Here is an 8,885-nt window from a genome sequence, read left to right as displayed (position 1 = left end):
CACCTGGTCGTGGGCGATTTCTGGTGAAATTATGTATTTTCCACTTCCAGATTATGGCCCCAGTAGTAATGTGACACACTGTACTGTACTGTACTCTACTGTATGTGTTGAGAAATCCAGGAAGTCTTTTATGAAGCACTTCTTGAGGTCGAGTGAAATTACTGATGACGTTTCAGAAAGTGGTTTGGGTGCTGGTGTGATTTATGAACATGTAAAGCAACAATGGATTCCTGCAAAATGTGCATATCAGCGTTAGTTTCACCTGTGATACAGAGGAACTTGCTTTTATGGAAACTGCTGAAAGGAGAAGGGTTTCCTACCGTATGACAACACTGTCAACTCATCTCTCTCGATAACATACTACCCATCACTACTATTCACAAGTCTGTTCTTTTTTTTATTCCAAGGTGAAGTTGTAATGTGCCAAGCAACGTGGGTACAACATCATGTGATCTATGGGAATCACTAGGCAGAGGTGCATATAGCCAAGCCTATGCAGGCTTGCTGTGTGATACTCGTGCTTCTCAGCACCATGTGTGAGGCTTTTCTCCAAAGCTGGAGATACTCCCAAATAGAGAAACTGGGTGAGTCGAGCACAGTTGAAATTTCTTTTATTTCTTAATAAAAAGGAATAAATCACACTTGAACTTTTTAAACATAAACCTATCATGTCAAAGGATTTACTTAAACATTGAGTGAAATCTTACTATAAGTGTCAAAAAACCTTCGACATTGATAGACCTTTATTACCATCACTTACACATCAATCACAAAAATTCGATGAAAAAAAAAAAATCAAGTTTTGTTTATTACATTTCTATTTGCCCTGTGAATATTGTGGGTCAACTGTAATCAGAGCACCACCTGCTTGGTGGTTGTGGTTGGTTGTTGGCATTGTCCTGTTTTCATGTTTCATTCTAAAAACTCAATTTCAGTTTGGGTGAAATTCAGTTGATAAAGACACTAAACACAGTTTATTCCACGTTAGGAATATATATTGTTAATTACATAAAGAATAAAAGAAGCACTCCAACTATTAGCATGTGAGTTAATTTAACTGAAAAGGTTCCCATCTAGATCCTGTCATACCTTAAAACTTCAGATCCCTGCATTAAAAGGTTCTTCATATTATGGATGGTACGAGCAATCGGTCACACTGTCCCTCCTCAAGCTCCTTTAAAGCTGATATGTGCTCCTCTGAGTTTTCTCTGAGGGACTCCGCTTCCACAGTTCTGCTTCCTGAAGTGTAGACAATGGTTGAAAGTGTGAGGTAGAAAACCCTGCTGCTACAAAGGACAGTGAATAAAAGTTTTGTTCTTGAAGGGATAAAATTCCTGTGCATTTCTGAAATCCTACAAAATCAATGTTAAGACTCTCAAACTGAAGAAATATTATAATTTATAATTGTGGCATCAATAGAAAGCCCAGGAGCGCAGCAGGAGTCATATCAATTGCATAAATTGCTGTTGGAAAATAATAATATGATATAATGTGTATGAGAAATGTATTTTACACAATACATGGGAGCGCACACTCGTGTGTGTTTGTATTTAGAGCCCATTGAAAAGACAAACATGACAAACATGTGACACTGATCCTCTATAATAAGGCACATTTAATCTTTTAACACTTAAGAAAAAAATAAAATAGCCCTTTATTGTTATTATAGATAATAACAATAAAGGGCTATTCAGAAAGAAATTGTCGGTGCTCCACACTGACTGTGCTGGATTCAAGCAAAACACAGAATTCAGAACAGAGGGCGAGAAGATAGGACAGAGAGAAAGAATACCAGATGGAATAGATCAGTGGTTCTCAAATTTTTCACAATAAGTACCACCTCGTAAAATATATGGCTCTTAACCCTTATGACCAACATTAAGGTACAGTAGTATAGGCCTATTTAACACCACATACAGTCTACACGAGAAAACTTTATTTGTTATATGAATGTTATTTATTTTAACTGTCATAAACAGGATGCGACAAGTGATAATAACACCAAGTGTACTGCATTAAAACATTCACAGCAGGTAGGATATCCGGTCTTCAAGTGATGATGTGATAAACCCTGCTTCCTGTTTTTAACACGTTTTAATCTTGTTCTATTTAATCTCAACAAGCCCCTAAAGAAAGTCAGTGATCACTGTCGGCCTCTCTCAGTTTTTATTACAACTATTACAACCATGCAGCAGTATATTAACGACTAACCTCATATTGTGGATGGATTTTCTCAGTTGTTCTCCTGACTGAAGTTTGGTCTGTTTACAGCATCCTGCCATGCGATTACATTTGTCTCTAACCATCGGGAACCCTCACGTTAACTTTTATGCAGTGGAAAAAAGTTAGCGTTCATTGTCCAGCCTCACTGTTTTTGTGTTATGCTAACCATGGCTGTGTGGCTAGCCACCACGTAGCCCATCATTATAGCTGTGTCCCAAAACGTAGGCTGCATCCTTTGGAGGCCGCATTTGTAGACCAATTACGTCACAGCAGCGAGACAAAGGCTGTCCCAATTCGTAGACTCCTCCAAATGCGTCCTCCTTTTCCCCAGATTTGAATGATGGGTCGGGCATATACTTTGTGGCCCACCATATCCCAGGATTCATAGCGCGGCCCAGCCAATTCCAGTTTCCAACAATGGCGGCAGCTGCTTAGTTTTAATATTACTTTTATTACGCTTTCTGGGACACAAAATAAACTTTGAAGATATTTTCAGGCGAGAATGTAGCTGTGCAAACTTCAAATATCTGCTCAGTTTAAATATCTGCTTGGTTTATCAAGACATCACATATTTGCAAAAGTGCTCCGATGTTTTCAGAGACATCTGTCACCCACCAGCTCGATAGCTAGCTGGGGGTTCAAGGGTCACTAGAGCCGGTGAGAACAGCGGACTCCCAGCTTCATCGTTTTCAGACCCCCCCGGTCTTTTGCTACTCAGGTTAAACATGATATATAAGTCACTCAGATAACTTTTGGTTGGTTTTATTTGTTCCGGAGTAAATCGGTTCGACTGAGATCACATTTATTAGATTATTAGAATAAATAAAACTTTATTAATCCCTCGGGTGGGTTCCTCCGGGGTTTTTATACAGCTGAATAAACGTCAAACTGAAAACTGATTAAACAGAAGTTTGAGATGGTTGAGAATTTATGGCAGTGTCCTGTTATATTTTAGATAGCAAGGATCAAGCGGCTGACTTTATTAAACTCCACGGAGACGGCGGTGACACAAATCTGAAGGCTAGACCGTCCCATTTCTTTCTTTTTTCTTTTTTTTGTGTCCCGTTTGGATCTTTAGCCGTCAGAATTGTTGTCTGAAGGCCAAGAAAGATGCCAAGCAGATTTATTTTACCAAGTGGATCATCATGGCCTTGCCATATTGGTCCATTTGATTGACCTTTATTATAATTATGTTAATTATTTGATTTTCGGTTGTTACAGACGGGACAGACATGACTGGGGGATAGGACAGGGAGAAAGAATGAAAGAGAGGGAGAGAAAGAAAAATAGAGGGGAGAAGAGACGGTGAGAAAGGGGGGAAGAAAAAAAAAGACAAACAAACAAAACAGCTGGATCACCTGTATGGAGATAAGAAAAAACAGAAGAGAAAACAAACAAGAAAGAGCAACATAATAAATACAACATCATCACAATAAACTAGCTAACAGTAGATAACAGTAGATACTAAATATTACATGGTATTGTGCAGCACGCAAGATTTACAGCGCACAGTGTGCTTTGAGGCAGCAGCCAAGAAAGTTGTAGTTTGTGTCTGTGAACACCTGTGTGGATCAGACCGCTTGTATTCAAAAGGTTTCTCCATGTAACGATCTGCTAGGGAGTGTGGGGAGCCATAGGGCATGAAGCAGGTATGGAGGAGATCCAGGTCCCAGACATCCAGAGGCCCCAGAATACAAGGACCTAAGGAGGACCACCACAGGGGCAACCGTGCCACCCTCCTGGGAAGAGCTGAGGAGAGCCCCAAACGAGAGGTCACCCAGCAGCCACGGAGCAGAAGCCAGAGGGGGTTGCAGTGACGGACACGTGGGCTCTGCCGGCAGCCAGCTGGCCTGAAGGCACCCCACCCCCCGGAAGGGACCCAGCCGAGCCACAGTCGCCAGGCCCCGTACCCGGACCCAGGAGATGTAACCCTTCTCTCTGGGGTGGAGGAAAGCAGACCGCCTCCTTATCTGCAGTAGCAGGGAGGCCCCGCATCCCAGACCCCAGTCTGATGGCCAGCACCTCCTCCCAGCCCCCCAGACGGTTAACAGAACGGGTGTGAGTGAAGACCCCAAACCTCCCTCCACCCGCTCAAATGTAGTGTTGCTGTGTGCTGTTCTAGACCGTCCCATTTCACAGCCTCGCACCAGCCTTCTTGGTCTTTGAAGGACCCGGCCGATGTAGACTGCAAAGGCCGGATCCTCTGAAGGATGCAGCCTAGGTTTTGGGACACAGCTTATATACCAGCTAGCCCAACTTCAGTAACCCTACAAACATCACTGCTGTTTAGTTTTCTGTCTTCATTTATGTTGGAAGTGATATCAGAGCCGTACGTTTGAATATATCAGAAATCCCTCAATCAGAAATGGTATATTATTTAGTCTTAAAATTTTTTTGAGACTTCCTGCGTACCACTAGAGGGATCCATGTACCACCAGTGGTACACATACCACAGTTTGAGAATGACTGGAATAGATAACCAGACAGTCAAAGGAAAGAAGTATTTAGACATGTGTTCTTTGCTTATTCACAGGTCATAAATCATATGTGCTATAACAATATTGTCATGTTCTTGCATTAACAATGTTTGATATATTTGAACATTTTTCCAGCCTGCTTTCACACAGTCTGGTAACTAGATGGAGATAATAACTAGATATCTTGTGCTCCACGTAAGCTGCACATATTCTTTCTTATTGTAATTGCCATTTGTTCTGTTCCAGCTGTATGGTGAGTCAGAGTTGTGCAGTTTAAAGGATAATTCAAATAATTTCAACATGCTTCTCTAAAGGCTAGAGTTCAGTTTTACTCCAAAAGTTTTACAACCAAAAGAGTTTTACTCTTCAATATCAAATTCTCCAGCGAGTCCTATACAGTTAATATTTTGTTTGTTTGTTTTTGTTTAAAACATTTTGTTTAGTGCTTGTATGAATTTGCCAGGTGGAAAGGTGATCGCAGCTGTTCCCAGTTATGGTAACATTATATATACTTATATATTTATTTTACAAAACAAACTGCTTATGACAGCTACTGAAGAAACAAACAAACGAAAAAGCCCCCAAGCATAAACATTTACTTGCAGCAAGCATAGAATAAAGCTGTTTGTCTTCACTGTCCACTTTTAACTTTACAACCCATTTTTGTTTTGCTTTCTGTCCCAGCCAGATTTACTTTTTCTTTTCTTTTTTTAGTTTGTGTTTTAGTCATTTGACTTTTTTAATTTGTTTGTTTTAGTTATATTTTATGTATTTTTTTTATTATTAAGCTTAATTGTACAGCACTTTATGTCCGCTTTGGTTGTTTTAAAGTACTTTATAAACAAAGATGCATTGATGGAAAGCGACTGTGGTCTGACGATCTCATCACTATCAGTCCAATGTCGCCACCTGGTGGTATGCAAGGAAATAGAGCCTGAGCACTGCGTTTTTTGAAGCCAGTATTTCTGTACACATTATAAATTCCTTGTACCGATTTATTCACACATCTACAAATTTGATTACACACACGTGACTATGAGTTCAATTCAGTTGAGTTTATTCATATAAACTCCCTCAGTATTGGTGCCCCTCAAGGATGTGTCCTCTCACCACTACTGTTCTCCCTCTACACTAACGACTGCACCTCCAAGAACTCGGTTGTTAAACTCCTAAAGTTTGCAGATGACACCACCGTCATTGGCCTCATTCAGGATGGTGATGAGTCTGCATACCGGCAGGAAGTTGAGCGGCTGGTACTCAATCTGGAGCTGAACACGCTGAAGACAGTAGAGATGACAGTGGACTTCAGGAGACATCCCTCAACTCTGCTCCCCCTCATCATATCAGACAGCCCTGTGTCGACTGTGGAGATCTTTAAGTTCCTGGGTACAACCATCTCCCAGGACCTGACATGGGAAACCAACATCTCCTCCACCCTCAAAAAGGCCCAGCAGAGGATGTACTTCCTGAGACAACTGGGGAAGTACAGTCTTGCACAGGAGCTGCTGATCCAGTTCTACACTGCGGTCATTGAGTCTGTCCTGTGCTCCTCCATCACAGTCTGGTATGGAGCAGCCACTAAACAGGACAGGAGCAGACTGCAGCGGACTGCACGGGCAGCAGAAAAGATCATCGGTGCCCCCCTGCCCTCCACTTAGTACCTGTACCTCTCAAGAACCAGCAAACGGGCAGGGAAAATCATCACAGACCCCTCACACCCTGGACACAGACTTTTTGATCTGCTGCCCTCTGACAGACGGTACAGAAGCCTGCAGACCAGGACCACCCGACACAGGAACAGTTTCTTTCCCCTCGCCATCTCCCTCCTAAACAGTTGAACTGTCACACTGCTCACGCTGCTAGACTGCACTTCGCGTACATTCAGTGGTATTCATCTCATTTCATTTCTGTAATCCTGTAATCCTGTAATCCTGTATTTTACGTGTATATATATATATATATATATATATATATATATATATATATATATATATACACACACATTTCATAGAGGCGTTGTGTGCTTTCCAATAGGACACGTAAAAATGGCAGTGGACATTCCAAAGAACATATTTATTGATATTTATTGAATAGTAGGATTTGGTTCATATAACACTAAACATGGCTTGAACAGGATGGCTGCCACTATATTAATGTGACAGACTATAAATCTGTTCTCCACTGTTGGATTTGATGCTGCCACACACCCTTCTCGGTCTGTGCTTCGAGTACTCTGACAATTAGTATGACTCAGCTGTTGTTTCATGTAAACTAACATAATCATTCTGTTGTAAACAGGTTTCTGTAAGGTAGAGTAAATTAGTTTGTTTATCAATTATTAATTCATGTACTACTACTTCAAAGAGAGAGACCTAATGTTTAACAATTCCCATTTCACTGTTTTACTCTTTAGTGCAGTTGTGGAAACTCTTTTCTGTCAGTGGAAAGAAGTTACATATTTCCCTGTTTCTATATATGAGAAAGAAAAAGCTCCATTGACAAAGAAAGAACTCTATCAGCATGAAACTTTGGACTTGAACTGTTAGAAATAAATGTGTAAGATTACATAAAAGCTTCTTGCAGCTCATTGCTCATCAAAACCTTTCCATAGTAGAAAGTGAAAGACAGTTTTCAAAAAAATGTCTCTCGGTCATTTGATTGTTTATTACTTAATTACTTTGTGTAGTATGAATGGTCATATGGGAGGTTTTTAATCAGTAGAAAAAGCTGTAAAACTTTACACTACAGTTAAAAGTCCAAAGTTTCTGCTTGTGCTTGTTTGTGGTGAGCAGCAGATGAAACAAGTTAAGAATTATAAATGGCTACAAGTGCACACTTAGGCCTGTGAGACTCACTGAGACACTCTGAGCCATGGCTGTGTGCTACATGCAGACATTTCTGAAAATCTGCCATTCAAAGACACTTTGTATATAGTTTCTTTTTTGTAATACTCAAAACTAAACTGTAAATTTAGTCTTTTTCAAGGGAGCAGTTTTTTGTTCAGTCTTTTCTAAAAAAAAGTATTTTTATGGATTCACTACTAGTGCTGGACAACTTTTATCCTCCACAATGGAAAATGGCTGGAAATAAAAACAGATATCACTTTAACCAGCTCAAAATTGTATGAATTCCACACATTTGTGGGCCTCGTTGCCTCACTGTGACGTAACTGGCCATCAAATATGGCCTTTGAAGGATGCAGCAGCTGAATTGGGACAGCTTCTGTCTCTCCCCCAGGTCCCAGTGTCCTACTGAAATAGGGGAGGTGTGATTAGAAGATGAGTACTGTGTCAAACAACCTCCACCAACACCGCACCCTGAACCCACTGCTTCACCCTTCCCCTGCATCTGAGTCACAAACCACACACCACCAGATACCCCCATCACCCAGGCTTTTCCTGCCTGGCCTAGCCTACCCCCTATGTAAGCCTTTAGTGAAGGGCATCCCAGAAGCTAATAACAATGGGAGTAAACTCCCTGTGGCGGGTCTCACATTCTGATAGTTTCCAGCTTATGTACACCACGGGTCAGCTGACCCCACCTGATGGGACAAGACGGCCCTCAGCCCTCTTTGAGGCATCAGTCTTCAGGATAAAAGAGAGGGAAAAGATCGGCATGTGGCGCAGGGGTTCACCACAGAGGGCCTTCGTCACCTGCACAAACACTGGCTGACACTGCTCCATCCACCGTACCAGATCTAGGGCACCTTTCCAGATGAGATTGGTCAAGGGGCTGGTCAGGTCTGCCAAGTTCAAGTATTAGCCAGCCAGCCCCAGGAGGGTAAGGGTGCAATGGCTCACCTGCCTACCTCCCACCGAAGATGCCTACTTGGTGAGGTGTTCCAGGCATGTCCCGCCGGGAGGAGGCCCAGGGTAGACCCAGGACACACTGGAGAGATTGTATCTCTTGGCCAGTCTGGGAACGCCTTGGTGTTCCCCCAGACAAGCTGGAGAAGGTGTCTGGTGAAAGGGAGATCTGGGCTTCTCTGCTAAGGCTGCTGCCCCCCTGCCCCGGCCTCGGATAAGAAGATGATGGATGGATAGGGAGTTTTGGTATTTCATGATATACCCAATGATAGTTGTGCTGGCTATATACAAAAACTGTGCTGAAGATTGACTGATCTTAGAAGTGTTTTTAGTCCCTCAGACTTTCGTGTGAATATAGAAATGAACATAAATGAATATT

Source organism: Rhamphochromis sp. 'chilingali' (assembly GCF_963969265.1).
Source record: "Rhamphochromis sp. 'chilingali' genome assembly, chromosome: 17".
Lineage (NCBI taxonomy): Eukaryota > Metazoa > Chordata > Actinopteri > Cichliformes > Cichlidae > Rhamphochromis > Rhamphochromis sp. 'chilingali'.
The sequence above is the reverse complement of the archived record's forward strand: the minus strand, read 5'-3'. Positions refer to the sequence as shown.